General features: G+C 40.6%; 2 pseudogenes; one reads left to right on the top strand and one right to left on the bottom strand.

Moving 5' to 3' along the window:
• Positions 1–1165: 1165 nt before the first annotated feature.
• Positions 1166–2730, top strand: LOC138404907 (uncharacterized; annotated as a pseudogene).
• A 3191-nt stretch (positions 2731–5921) lies between these two features.
• On the bottom strand, positions 5922–15752 carry LOC138404906 (tissue factor-like; annotated as a pseudogene).
• Positions 15753–15869: the final 117 nt, after the last annotated feature.

Genomic DNA, 15869 nt, shown 5'->3' with positions numbered 1-15869 from the left:
TGTTTTTTATACTCAGAACCACTTTGTGAACAAAAGTAAATCTTCTGAACTAAGGTTGCATTTTTAAGCTTCTCTCGCCGTTTCCAGCGCTTTTGTGCACGCAGAGCTAATGTTTCCAGCTGTTTTGTGCACTCAGAGCCACTTTGTGAACAAAAGTAAATCTTCTGAACTAAGGTTGCATTTTTAAGCTTCTCTCGCCATTTCCAGCGCTTTTGTGCATGCAGAGCCACTTTGTGAACAAAAGTTAATCTTCTGAACTAAGGTTGCATTTTTAAGCTTCTCTCGCCGTTTCCAGCGCTTTTGTGCACGCAGAGCTACTGTTTCCAGCTGTTTAGTGCACTCAGAACCACTTTGTGAACAAAAGTAAATCTTCTGAACTAAGGTTGCATTTTTAAGCTTCTCTCGCCGTTTCCAGCGCTTTTGTGCACGCAGAGCCACTTTGTGAACAAAAGTAAATCTTCTGAACTAAGGTTGTATTTTTAAGCTTCTCTCGCTATTTCCAGCGCTTTTGTGCACGCAGAGCTACTGTTTCCAGCTGTTTTGTGCACTCAGAACCACTTTGTGAACAAAAGTAAATCTTCTGAACTAAGGTTGCATTTTTAAGCTTCTCTCGCCGTTTCCAGCGCAAGTAGTGTGCTTTGTGAGGTCCTAGTGACCTTGCCATTTGATCTTTGACAACTGAATTCTATTCAAGTCATCATTGAGTCCAAATGAATGTTTGTGCCAAATGTAATGATATTTCCTTTGGACAATCTTGATAAATTGTATTCAAAACAATGCAAAGTCATGTGAGCTTGACCTTTTGACCTTTGACTAACATAACGTAGTTGTTCATGAGATATCGCATTCACATGAATGGGACAGACAGATGGATAAACAACTTGAAAACATAATGCCTCTGGCCATACTGAATGTGAAAATGGTAAAGAAATAATTATAGGAATACATGATAAATAATTTGTTCCATGTTCTTTTATTTTACATGGATGATTTCTTGACAAAACAAGCCAACTCTATAAATGTGAACTGAGTGTCAGAAATTAACATGACATTCATAGCATCTGCAAACAATTTTTCCCCACAAATTTCTGTAACTTTCTGAGAATCTACATCACAGTATATTGTAAAATATCATGTGTTTCAATACTCACCTTATTGATGGAACCTCAGTGATGTCTACTGTCCCTGGCTCAGACACTCTCTCAAGCATCTACAGTACATGTCAAGACAGGTAATGGTACCATTAAAATAACATTAGATTTCTACAATTCAGTTGAACTATTATAGTTTCAGATATTAACCATTTAACCCTTATGTTATGTTAAGGGTCAATTTGACCCATTTCAATTTTTGCATTGACCAAAGTGTAGGTTATCCTTATTTTTTTTTCATGAAATTGTATGACTTTTCCTCATCTAGTGTCATGAACTGCTGTGTAAAATCTGGACACTTAGATGTGTTGTGGAGTGTCTGCACTGAGTTTGTATACAAAGATAATGTTGCGGGTCATTTTGACCCGGACACAAAGTAGCTGTTAAAATCAAAAATAAACATGTCTCTTTGATAAACTTTAATTTGATTGCCTCTGAATAGCCATTCAGAACCAGGTGTGTGTGGAAGAGGGACTTTCTCTCCCCTTTCCTTGTCACTGTTTCCATGCCCTTTCTTTGAGAAATACAACAAAAATGAGCTCCAGATGATTTACAGCTGAAGAAGTTTTATCGCAGCTTATGAACTGGGAAAGTAATGTAGAGGAAGAGATTTCAGAAACAGAGGACAATGCTATTGATGATCCAGATTGTCAATTTTCCCACGATGAGGAGGATTCAGAGGAGGATTCTGCCGGTGTCCCTTCATCAGATGAAAACCAAGAAACGCAACAATTGTCATCCACAGAGGGGACATGTACATCTAAAGATGGTAAAATAAAATGATCAACATCACCACACCAATGCAGAGACAGATTGTCATCTTCTAATGTCATCAAAATGACTCCTGGTCCGACAAGATTTGCTGTCGCAAGAGTTGATGATATTGAATCAGCATTTCAGCTCTACATATCCAAACCCATAGAGAAGATAATTCTTGACAAAACAACACTTGTTTCTTACTACCCAAAGAGAAACAAGAATGTTCTTGTGATGAGCACAATGCACAAAGATGAATCTCTGAGCACAAGAGAGGACATGAAGCAGCAAATTATCCTGGATTACAACTCCAATTGGTTACAACAATTGAGTTGACAATCTTGACAAAGTCACAGCAACAGCAGTGGAATGCCAGCAAACTGTACCGACGTCGACTTTTCCTGGAAGAACTAGGCAAAGCACTCGTCACTCCCAAGATCCAGAACCGGGCCAGGCCAGCTCGATACCCAGCAGCTGCAGCTGTCACCGCAAAGGTCCAGGGCAGGGCATCTGGACCTTTGCCCTGGACCTTTGCACCTGTATCCTTTGGATACAGGTGCAAAGAAACGCAAAAGATGCCAAGTCTGTCCCTCCCGAGATGACAGTAAAACAAGTACCTGTTGTGTGAGGTGCAAGTGGTACATCTGCAGAAAGCACACAGTCACATTCTGTCCATCATGTGGGGAACACTGAAAATGTTGAACATTGAAAATCGGGAAATAATGGGGCAAGTTAAATGAAAAAAAAAAGGTTTGTGAATTGGGAAAAATTGAAATCAGGAGCTCTTTAATATATTGTTGGAATTGAATATCTCTTCTTCTCATCTGTTATAAATGTTTGTTTAATCTAAAATTAAGTTCTTATTGGTTTAACTTCATCTTTGACTGTTTTGAGTGGATTTACACAATACGGGTCAAAATTACCCGCAACATAATAAATGTAATGTAAGTCAAACACTTCTTTCTGTAAGTTTAATTCAGCATCTGCAGATGGACTCATATTAATGAGTCCATCTGCAGATGCTGAATTAAACTTATCTGAGCAAAGATATGTTCTTTGCTCATTTGTGCATGTCAATCAGGTGATGTGTATTAACACATCACCTGATTGACATGCACAAATGAGCAAAGAACATAGGAGAATCTATGTTCTTATAACTCACAGCCCCCTCCCACTAAGCATGCAAAGGTATATATTACCCTTCTGTAGTTTCACTCAGTGGAGGAGACATCCTGTCCTTTTGTTTACATGTTCTGTGGATGACCCCCCCTGTGAGAACCCAGTTGTTTGATCCCAATCAGAGATACTAAAAGATACCATAAAGTTGTGGTTTCTCAAGGCCATAAAACTCAAGTCTCTTAAGCCACCATCGTAAACCTTAAAGTTGCCCTTTTCGATTAACAATTTGGTCAACCATTTGGTCAATCCTCCACATACATCTTTGCTCATGCAATTATACATACAAAAATGTAACATTTCCATTACAGTGCTAAAAGTGTTAGAGCTGAGCAGGGATCAGTGAGGATGAGGTCGTATTTAAAGAGACCACTTTGGTGAGAGAATGGGCTGTGATTGGTGGGTGACTGACGAGCACCCATAATGAGCACATGACTCTGTGTCCTGCATGAACTAACACAATGCTTCATTAGTCACAATTCAAGTTCAGGATTTCTACGATGACATTTCACTTTAAACCTCATTTAAAGTATCTTGAATTGAGGCAAATAAAGCTGACCTTGAATTATGATCAGTCACAATCAAATTGTCATATATCACAAATCATAAACTGGATTTATTTTCATAATTAATTATGGATAAAATTACAAAGTATGTTGCAGAAATCTGAAATGGATATCTATATAATTGAGCATTGTACAAGTTACATTGTACAAGTACATGTTCTACTGAATAAGGGATCAGCCACTTGCTATCTGTAAACCCCCAACCCCCAAGTGAATCTCCTTATATTATGCTAGGTGTTGTTTGGGCAAAGAAAAAATTAAAAGAAAAAAAGTCTAATTTTTGCATTTTAGCAGGTGCTCTTAATAAAAATGTTCCCTTTTTAGCACCATGCATCTTATCCACTGAAATATCTGTCTGTATTTTTAACAGTTCATCAGAGAGGATGATGGGAGCTCATATATAGTCAGTGGGAGTGGGGTGGTCAGCGATCCTGACACCACTCACAAGGACAGTGTTCCTCAGTCCTGGCAGCTCTACTCCAGTCCTGTCAATCACACAATAGGAGGCGTGGCTTACTTCCAGGTCACTGAGCATAAGATGACAGTCACCTTCATGCAGACTAATGGGAAATGTTTACCGCACAGAGCTGCCAAAACGTATAGTCAGAAGTAATGGAATGCTCTAAAACTGAAGATATGATTACTGATATCTTTGGGTGATGGCATGTTACTATTAAGTGAAATGTGTATATTCATAGTATTTTGTACTGTATGTAATGTTTTACACATGTAACAAAATATAAACTGTTTTATGTCTTTTGTTGTGCATTGTATTTCATGATGGAGGCCTCAATGTGCAGGATGAATTATAGCTCTACTTGCATACAAGTAAGTAGTAGAGCAATAGTAGAGCCAAGTAGAGCATTGTTAGGTTTGCAACCAAAACATCTGCTCTGCCATTTTCACTCAAAATTGGACCAAATTAATATTTGATTGTCATATTACTGCTTTTATTTGTTCAAGTTTTTATTTACTTTGCTTGCTTTTCAGTCAAAGCACTTCCGTTTTTTTAAAGTGCTATATGAATAAAGTGTATTACTAGTAGTAGTAGTAGTAGTATCAATATTATTATTATTATTATAGTATTCAAGTGAGTTTACTATGAGTGAGTGACGACAACAAGTTTCTGGAATCAGTGTGGGCGCCCATCTGCCTTGACTAGAGGAGAATAATGGAGGAGAGGAGAGATGAGTGGATAAGAGGGGAGAGAAGAGAGAGAGAGAGACAGAGAGAGACTGTTGTCATAAAAATATAAATATAATGAATAGTGATACATTGAGATGCAATTATATTATTAATAATAACAGTTTATCATCATCATCATAATCATAATATGGTGGTAGTATTAGTAGTGAAATTTGGAGAGAGAGGGAGAGAGATAGAGAGATGGAAGCACAAACAATGGACTTTAGTTACATGAAGTAATATGATAAAAATATGGGGCCACAGGCACAGTTCAGTGCATGTTGGGAGTTGTAGAAGAAAATTGTTGTTGTTTTCTCTATTTCTTTTGATATTTTTATGCACCTTTCAAGTTCCTGCTTTTCTTCATGACATCGATCTTTGTGTTTACTGTATCTACTTTCCCAGGAGGATGGCTTTTGAGACAGCTTTCCTGCTGCTTCCCCAAACCTTTTATAGTTTGTTTTGGGGACATTGAGCAAGCCCGCTGTAGATGACCTGAGGGAATGATTCGTAACATATTCCGATAAACAGTCAGAGATGTATGACGGTGCTGTACCATTAAGAGAATTAAAAACAAGTAAAATAATTTTAAAATCAATCCTCAGTGATGCTAGAAGCCAGTGTAAAGACACTAAAATAAGAGTAATATGGAATCTTTTCCTATTTCTCATTAAAACCATGGCTGCTGAATTTTGCAAAAGCTGTAGGCGATCGATGGATTTTTTCGGTAATCCTGAATATAGTGCATTACAGTAGTCCAGGCGAGAAAGTATAAAAGCATGAATCAACTTTTTGGCAGTTTCCAAAGTGAGGTACAGTCTTACTCTTGCAATGTTTCTTAAATGATAAAAGGCAATCTTTGTGACATTGTTTATGTGTGGATTAAAATCTAGTCCTGAGTAACACCCAGGTTCTTTATTTTTGATTTGTTTTGCTGCTCCAACTTTGCTGATAATCTTTTGTCCTTGAACATCAGTACCAATTACAAGATTTTCAGTTTTATTTTCACAGGCAATTTATAACTTGGTTTGGCGCATCAGAGTCATCTGGCACTAAATAAGGGAAGACACATGATGGATCAGATTTTTCTAACAAAAAGTAATTTATAAAGAACTAAAACAAAAAAGAAATTCAACTGATAAGGCTGACAGGAACTGAATTCCAGACCAAAACAAGATCAAATTAATGCTACAGAAATCAAAACTCATCTGAATGGCAGGATGAGCATGGCTATTATTATATGAGGCAGTGGCCAGCTACCTCTACTTCACTGATGGTCCCCAGCTCCAGTTAATGTAAAACTTAGAGAGTTTTAGATAAAGGACCCGTGCGTAGCAACCTAACAAAAACCAGTGCCATGTTTAGATGACTAAATTACGAGTTTTGATTTGCATATGATGCTTGCATCTTTTGAAGAGAGCCATGTGGTATATCTAGACATACTCCCAGACCAGCCAACCATTTTATTTAACCCGAGAAGGGACATTGCGATTGACTGCTTTTTTTTCAGCTACACCCACACACACACACACAGCAATACACCCAGTGTCCTGTCAGATCCGGCTTTAACTGATTCTTTGCTTTGCCACGAATAAAACAGGGTATATAGGGATACATCCTGTTTCCATCCTTTCGCACAACTTTCATTTCAATTCCATTTAGATGCTCCAGTCTATTCATGTAGAAAATAACACTGTTGACATCAAGAAGCTATAGAGATTTTAACTGCATGCTTGGTTTTGAGCAAAAATACTTCACAATGTCTTATTTGGTGTGTAAGTTCACACAGAATACCAATGAAAAGTAAATGCCACCAAAACTTCAGTGTCAGGACTAGACTACTGCTGTGTGTGTTGCTCTCCACTGACGCATCTGGCATACAGGCAAGTCCAGATCAGTCAGTTCTATTAAATTGGTCTTAGAGATGTGGACTTTCTGCAGAAAACACAGAATGGAAAACATGCAGTTTGTAATGAGTAAAAATGTATGCCTGTTTGAGACCGATATCGTGATGTCTCCTTTTACTCACCTTTCCAGTGCTTTTGTTTTTCCGATAGGTGACTTTATAGTGCAGCTGGTCAGCAAAGATGTCCCTGATGTTCAGCTGGTGGCCATCTTTAAACAGGGCGGTGAGTGGGTCAGTCACATACAGGGTGGTTTTCTTTTGGCTTTCAATCACCTCCAGCTTGAAGTCAGGTTTGCCTATCTCAGCTGTGGAGAAGGGAGGGAGACTGTCACCTGTGCATGTACACCACTGTATGACTGTTAAAATGTAAGCCTATTTCTTATGTTCTCAGGTTATATGACTGTAAATGTTGTTTACTCTTAGCGACACAAGAGGGCGCAAGAGCACACACAATAATTAATGTGATGAATGTTCATGTATTGTATGTGACCTAATCGACTTCCCGTACATGGACATTTTTATGCGTGACTTTTCATATTCCAGTCAGTCCGCGCTCAACCCAACTGGCAGATGGCCACATTTCATTGTTCCTAAATAAATGTCCTTAAATGAGAGAAGTCGTCAGACTCCTTCCTACGCATCGTCAGCAGCACCACTCTGCTGATAAAACTCAACAGGTTATGGGCCCAGGAGACGTTTGGAGGAGAAAATAGTCGACGAAAGCCAAGAAAGTTGCAACGGATCGCGTGCTGAAGAAGGCTGCTAACCTGAGGAGAGGGGCAAGCTAGCATGGCAGAGCAACGAAGGGCAAGTAGCAGCAGGCTACATCGACAGGTATTCGACGGCGACGAGGCAAAGTATGAAGTTTGGGAAACTAAATTGTTGGGACACTTTCGTTTATTAGGGCTGAAAGACACTGTGTTGAATGAGCCAGTAACAGAAGCTGAAATAGCAGCAGATCCTGATAAAAACGCGGACGTGTATGCAGAGTTGATCCTACTGCTAGATGACAAAAGTCTGTCTCTGGTAATGAGAGATGCGCAAGATGATGGCAGAAAAGCATTACATATTCTGAGAGAATATTATGCAGGGAAGGGAAAGCCTCGTATAATTAGTTTGTACACCACACTGACCTCACTTCAAAAGTCCATCGGCGAAAGTGTAATGGACTATATCATTAGAGCAGAGACCGCCATAACTGCTCTGAGAAGCGCGGGAGAAACGCTGGGGGACAGTTTGCTGGTGGCTATGGTGCTGTAGGGATTGCCAGAGAGCTTCAAGCCATTCGCAATTCATGTGGCGCACACCTACGACAACATCACATTTGCTGACTTCAAGACCAAATTGCGGAGTTTCGAGGAAACCGAGAACATCAGAGCAACCGGGTCGAACGACGACAGCGTGATGAAGACCCAGGGGAGAACCGGATGGCGACCTCCCAGTAGCAGCGCACATGGACCAGGCAAAGACGACAGGGAGATGGTGTGCTTCAAGTGCGAGACCAAGGGGCACCGAGCGAGAGCGTGTCGACAGAAGACGTGGTGTAGTGTTTGCAAAAATGACACACACAGGGACGCGACATGCAGACGAAAAGACAAAGACAGAGACCGAAGGGACGGCGTGAGCAAAGTGTCGGAGAATGCTGAGGTAAAGGAGGACTTCGCGTTCAAGATGGTGGACGGACGGGCCAGTGACCAGCGGCAGCCGGCGCGCACCATCCAGGAGAGGGGCCTGATGGTGGACACCGGGGCCACATCCCACGTCATCAACGACATCGCCTTGTTCACAAGTTTCGACAGCACCTTCAGGCCGGAGACTCACAGCGTCGAGTTGGCTGATGGGACCAGATGCAGCGGCGTCGCTCAGCAGAGAGGCACGGCAGTGGTTACCCTCATCGACAGCAGTGGACGGCGGTGCAATGCGAAACTGTTGGACGCTCTGTATGTGCCGTCGTACCCGCAGAACATTTTCTTGGTGAAGGCAGCAACCACGAATGGGTCTACAGTCGTCTTCAAAGAAAGCAATGATGTCTTGATAACCAGATATGGTACCAGGTTTGACATTCATGTGTTTGGCAGGTTGTACTACCTGCACACTGAGATTGAGTCCACTGATGATAAGTGTAATGCAACCCACGACATCCAAGCATGGCATGAGATACTAGGCCACTGTAATTATGATGATGTGCTTAGGTTACATGATGTTGTTGATGGTATGCAGATCAAGGGGAAAATGAGTAAGCCTGAGCAAGAGTGTGAAGTGTGTATTCAAGGGAAGTTTACACAAACTAGAAATAGGAATCCCGATGCCAGAGCAAAGGCTCCTTTAGAAATGATACACACAGACCTTGCAGGTCCAATAGCCACTGAGTCATTAGATGGGTACAAATATGCACAGTCTTTTACTGATGATTATTCAAATACAGTGTTTGTTTACTTTCTAAAGAAAAAGAGTGATGCAGTGCAGGCAACTGAAAAATTCCTTGCAGATGTATCCTGTTATGGGAAGGTGAAGTGTATGCGATCTGATAATGGAACTGAGTTCACAGGTGGTGATTTCCAGGCACTGCTGAGGAAAAGCAAAATTAGGCATGAGACGACAGCTCCGTACTCACCGCACCAAAATGGAACAGCAGAACGTGGGTGGCGTACTCTTTTCGAGATGGGCAGGTGCATGCTAATTGAAAGTGAGTTACCAAAACACCTTTGGCACTACGCAGTACAAACAGCCGCAATGGTACGCAACAGATGCTTGAACAAGCATCTGTTGCATCTGTGGCTGACTCCTTACGAGATGTTGACAAACAAAAAGCCCAATGTGTCCAGAATGCAACGATTTGGGTCTGTTTGCTACACTTATAAGCAGGAAAAGGGGAAGCTTGACTCAAGGTGTGATCAGGGGCTTTTGTGGGGTACGACAAAAATAGCCCAGCGTATTTAGTGTATCACTCAAATACAAACAAAGTGCAAAAACACAGGCTGGTGAAATTTGTGAGCAAAACAGCTTCAGAAAAACAAACACAGACAGATGAGCCAGATCTAATTGATGACAGTGTGGGGCACAGAGTCAGGACTAGGGGGACGTAGGGGGTCAACAGGAGTGCAGAAAAGGCTCTAGAGCAAAATGAACCCGGTGAAAGTCCAGATTGCGATAGTCCAAGGGCAGCAAATGAGTCTACTGAGAGTAGGCGGTATCCAACAAGAGAAAGGAGGGCACCAAATTACCTAGGCGAATTTGTGACAGAAGACAGTGATAGTGACGGGATGCATGTCACAGTAGACTACTGCTGCAGAGCAGTTTGTGGCATTCCGCAAACTTATGGTGAAGCAATGCAGTCAGACAATTCAAAAGAATGGAGAAAAGCAATGAATGAGGAAATCCAGTCTCTAAATGAGAATAAAACCTTTACCCCGACAACACTACCCGTGGGCAAGAAACCAGTGGGGGGTAGGTGGGTTTACGCAATCAAGTCTGGTGTAGATGGGAATGACCAGTACAAAGCTCGATTTGTCGCCAAGGGCTACAGCCAGAAAATGGGTGTAGACTATGGGGAAACGTTTTCACCTACAGCAGATCTAACCAGTGTTAGAATTTTGCTACAGAAGGCAGTGCAGGAAAATTTACTGGTCCACCAAATGGACGTGAAAACCGCGTTCTTACACGCCCCCATAGACCACGAAATCTACATCAATCCACCAGAGGGCTATGAAGAAAAAGAGGGTGTAGTCTATAGGCTAGAGAAATCGCTTTATGGTCTCAAACAGTCTGGAAGAAACTGGAACAGGGTTTTACATGATTGCTTAACTGAAAATGGTTTCACACAAAACCAAGCTGACCACTGTGTTTATTCTCAAGAGTCTAAAGAAGGGAAAGTGATCTTAATTGTGTGTGTAGATGACTTGATCATCGCTGCAAGCGATGAAGGAAAACTGAAAAAGGTGAAAGGGATGCTTGCAAAGCAATTCAAGATGAAAGATTTGGGGCAACTCAAACATTTTCTTGGTATTGATTTTGATTTTTCTGATGAATGCATTAAGATGTCACAAGAGAAGTACACTCACAAAATTCTACAGTGTTTCAACATGTCAGAATGCAGGGTGAGAGATACTCCTTGTGAGCAAAAGCTCGAATACAGTAATGATGCAGTTAAAATGACAGATATCAGGATGTACAGAGAGGCCGTGGGCAGTCTGATATACCTGACGACCTGCACTAGGCCTGATCTGAGTTTTGTGGTGAGCAGGCTGTCACAGTACCTAGATGAGCCTACAGAGGAGCAATGGGTTACTGTGAAGCATGTCCTGCGATACCTTAAAGGTACAGCAGACAAAGGTTTAACCTTTAGGAGAAGCACTGAGAATCTTGGTATGAAAGCCTACAGTGATGCAGACTGGGCGGCTGATACCAGTGATCGCCGCAGTACCACAGGATACTGTGTTAGTCTTAGTGAAAACAGTGCACTTGTTTCATGGAAGACAAAGAAGCAACCTACTGTTGCACTTTCCACATGCGAAGCAGAGTATATGGCACTTGCTTCTACTGTTCAGGAATGCCTTTACCTAGAACAATTACTGGAGAATATGGATGGTTACCAATACACACAAACGGTAATACATGAAGACAATCAGGGGACGATTGCTCTTGCCAGAAATCCTGTGAATAGAAAGCGTTGTAAACACATAGACATTAGGTATCACTTTATTAGGTCTACTGTGAATGAGGGTAAGGTGAATTTAATGTACTGTGCTACTGATGAAATGGTCGCTGATGTGATGACGAAGCCTGTCAGCAAGTTCAAACTGGGAAAGTTTGCAGGTCTTCTTTTTGGTGACTAATATGTGTAAGCCAAAGGTACACATTTGTTCGATATTGTTTTGGTGTTTTTGTGTAACCAACCTGAGTACAAGTGGGGGTGTTAAAATGTAAGCCTATTTCTTATGTTCTCAGGTTACATGACTGTAAATGTTGTTTACTCTTAGCGACACAAGAGGGCGCAAGAGCACACACAATAATTAATGTGATGAATGTTCATGTATTGTATGTGACCTAATGGACTTCCCGTACATGGACATTTTTATGCGTGACTTTTCATATTCCAGTCAGTCCGCGCTCAACCCAACTGGCAGATGGCCACATTTCATTGTTCCTAAATAAATGTCCTTAAATGAGAGAAGTCGTCAGACTCCTTCCTACGCATCGTCAGCAGCACCACTCTGCTGATAAAACTCAACAATCTCTCATGGAAGTTACCATTTTAATTATGTTAGAGGCCAAAAAATTGTGAGCATTGACAACGCTGAAGCCATTTTTAGATATGACAGGTAAAGTGAGCAGTATTGGCTACAGAGTTTACCCATAGTCTGACTTTCAAACATGCACAAAACAACAGGAGGTTCTCTGCACAGACATGTTCACAACAGCAACACACACACAAACACTCTCTCTCACAGTGCTTTCACATTGAACGGAAGCGCATTGCATTCACTTGAAAAAAAAAAAAACTCTGTTTACAATGCATGTCTAAATCAATATTTTTTTCAGTTTTTCTGACTTTTTTTTCCCATTTTTTGGAGTAATTTTTCTTCTGTTTTTCGGACTATTTTTTTTTTTCTGCGTTTAGAGAGCATTTGAAACAATAGACGCTTTCATTCCTTTATTGAGAGCTAGATGTAATGGAAACAAACATGACCTGCTTGTTTAGTTTAATCAAGTTTTACTTTGATCTGGGTTTAAGACACTGGGAGATAGTCCTGTCTTTAAGTCATATAGATGGTATTATCATTAGTTTGTCGAATCTACGCAGGCACCTGAGGACTTTGCGGTTGCTCAGAAGGAAAGCCTATTCAGATCTGCTGAGATGGGGCATGTATGTGCGGGCAGGAGTCACCATAGGTCCATGGGAGTCACTTGCAGGTTGGAGGTTCCGAGGGAGTTCGAAGTATCTCGATAATTCAGAAATTCAGAAAAAAAACTACTCCGAAAAACAGATAAGAATTACTGCGAAAAACAGAAGAAAAAAAATTGTCAGAAAAACAGAAAAAAATATTCAAAAAAACAAACCAAAAAATAAATTACTCAGAAAAAACTGTTTTTTTTTTTTTTTCAAGTGAATGCAATACACTTCCGTAGAATTCTCCTGAAATTCTACGGACATTATACTAGGAGGCCAGGAGGAGAAAGTCTGCAAAAACTGGGGAGCGTCTCACTTGGACATTTGCATTCACACATGCACCTCCTCTGGCAAATATACTGAGGAACTGCTGAGTTTGGTGCATGTCAGAAAGCAGCTTGAGAAAGACAGAGCTGAGCTGCAACAAGAGGTCATTGGGAAGGACCGGAGCCCTGACGGGCTCTGGGACAATTTAACAGCTGTTATTTCCAACACATTTTGTCAATTAGAAAAAAGTCTTCACGAGTGTAGCAGAAGAACGTACTGTCTTTGTAGGGGCAGAACCGTGGTGTGCTGGTGTGAGGGGACTCAATGAGGTCAGTGGTGGCCCCCTCGGGGTTTCGGACAGGACGTCAGCTGTGTAGTAGGCGTTCAGGTCAGTCAGAGAGCTGGACAGATCACACACTGTTTCTGTGGTCTGGATACAGTGAGGAGTCCTCTGATTGTTCCCTGAAACCCTGTAAAATTTGACAAGTTTCATATGGACATGAATGATGGATGAAAATAGTCTTATTTAGTCTATAATAGACACCAGATGAGCAATAAATTAGGTCTTAAGTCTGTCTAGTCTGGGTATCATTTATAACGCATACAGTCAGAAATAAATAATTTATTATCTGTGCAAAATAACATTGATGTGAATATACTGTGGAACAATGAGCTGAAAGAGCTGTTTGCAGCTGTTGGCATTTGTTAATTCTATTTGATTGTTGACATTGCTCTTGCCTCTTTCATTTTTCTCTTATTGAATCACAAAGGTCAATTGTCTTTTAGTTATCTTACTATTTAAAGAGCTCTGGCCTAAAATATACATTCCAGTAAAAGCTTTTACTGAATCAATAATGGAAAGACTCATTCCTGCAAGGTCACATAGCGGGAAAGTGTGAGGGCATTTGCTTTCCGTGGACACACTGACAAGATGAATGTTTCTGGGAATTAAACGCCATTTGTTAAAAGAGTTAAAGGGTGAGGGTTCGGATGCAGGTACTTACGTAGAGTACTCCACAGTGTAGCTGTAAGTGGCTGATGGTTTTGGTTCCCAGGACAAAATGGTTTTAAAGTTGGTTGATTTCCAATTTTGTGCTTGGGGATAGGAGCCTGGAAAATGAGACAATTTGTGTAAGATACTATACTAACATGATTTAAATGAAGGTTATAGTGACACACAAATGTTGACTCCTGTCATTATGAAAGAAAACAATACACCAAAGGTGTTTTATATACTTTATTAACTTATACAAGTAATTTCCATAGGTGAGCTGTACAGGGGACTGTCACACAGTGATAGGGCCTTAGTGCCATAAGTTTTAAACTATTAAAGGCCCAGTGTGTAAGATTTAAGTGAAAGGGAACTATTATTTAATGTTGAATAATTCTCATAATGTTTTCACTAGTTTATTTCATCTAAATTGCATGAATTGTAGTTTCCTTACCCCAGAAAAGGCCCTTTAAATTTAAATACTTCGAGGGGACCCTCTCTACAGAGGCCACTATGTTTTTTACATTAGTCCAGACTGAACAAACTAAACACCTTTTGAGTTTTCATGACAATTAAAGGCTGCTTCAGTTTCTTTTTCATGTTTGGAAGGAGAGCGTGAGGTGAGGGGTAATCAGTTGCAAAATGCAATTTCAACACTAGATATCACAAAATTCTACACACTGAACACTATTTAACACTAAACTACACTTTTAAGTAATAAACACTTAACACCTTAATTGAGGCCCGTCACAATATGTAGGACTACACACATTCATTAGAGAGAAAAAAGCTTTGCACAAATGAGGCACTGTGGACCAGAAAAAATTAAAAAAGCCACAAGTTCAGATACAGCACTTTGTCAGTGAGATAAGATAATGTTAATGTTGTGAATAGAGCACGTTGCGATTGTCAGTGTAAAATATCCTTGGTCCTATATTTTATTGGACTGACTGTTCTGTCACAACCACAAATGTGTGGTTTTTATGATTACAAAGCAGCAGTAGAAAGTGTGGCGCCCAAAGAACATAAGAGAAGGGCTGTTTTTATATCAGCAGTCTGTTACCTTACCTTACCTGAGTCAGATCAGTCATTCAGTCATTTCTTATTAACAACAGCTATATACAGTGTGGTAAGTCATTGCTGTTTCTTCGCAGTATGAGCAAATACTGAGAAGAAACAGCAGTCCCCCCCCCCCCCCCCCTCATGTTACATAATGTTTTAGGTACTAACAAATACCTCAACATTAAATTGTTACAGGTAATCTTAAATTCTTAAATGTGATTTACAGCCTATAAAGCACGAGTGTCCACTGGTGTTCAAACATTTTTTTTCAAATATTAATCCTACAAAGTGTGTAGTGACTTGTACTGAAAACTCTATAAGACATGAAAACTGTAAAGAGTATTTCTATGTGTGCCGGAAATCTAAACATAAACACTAAATGAATGACTGTATGCTGCTCCTCCAGTGACCTGTTCATGTAGATCTGTTCATGTGAATCCAACTTTACATTTGCTATACATTTACATTTTCACACTCACAATACTACAAAACAAACTGCTCCACACAGAGAATCATAGTATTTGATATTGTATGTACATATCATATGTCGCGCTACTACAATTTGACTTTAAGGTCATTTGAGAGAACGCGTGGAATGAAGGGCGAGCAGCGTGGACTCACCTGAGGCGGAGCGTGTGGAGAGAAAGAAGAGTGTAGAGACGAGAGCTGCTGTGACTGACATCATCTCCTCTGATGTATTCCTAAAGGTTCTGTTCTGTGTCTGTGCTGCTACTGAGCGAGTACCCTGTGCAGTCTGTCGATCGTCTGACTCTCTTGCTGGAAACCAGTGGTTTTAGCAACAAGCGGGGTGTGGTGTCTGAAATGCTATGTGTAGTCTTCCCCATAAAAGAAATTTATCTTTAGGTTTGAGGTCCACAGGTCTTGAGGAATTTGGAGAAAGCCTGAACAAATGGTAGGG

Source organism: Paralichthys olivaceus, chromosome 15 (assembly GCF_024713975.1).
Source record: "Paralichthys olivaceus isolate ysfri-2021 chromosome 15, ASM2471397v2, whole genome shotgun sequence".
NCBI lineage: Eukaryota > Metazoa > Chordata > Actinopteri > Pleuronectiformes > Paralichthyidae > Paralichthys > Paralichthys olivaceus.
This window is presented reverse-complemented; position numbering and strand designations above follow the sequence as displayed.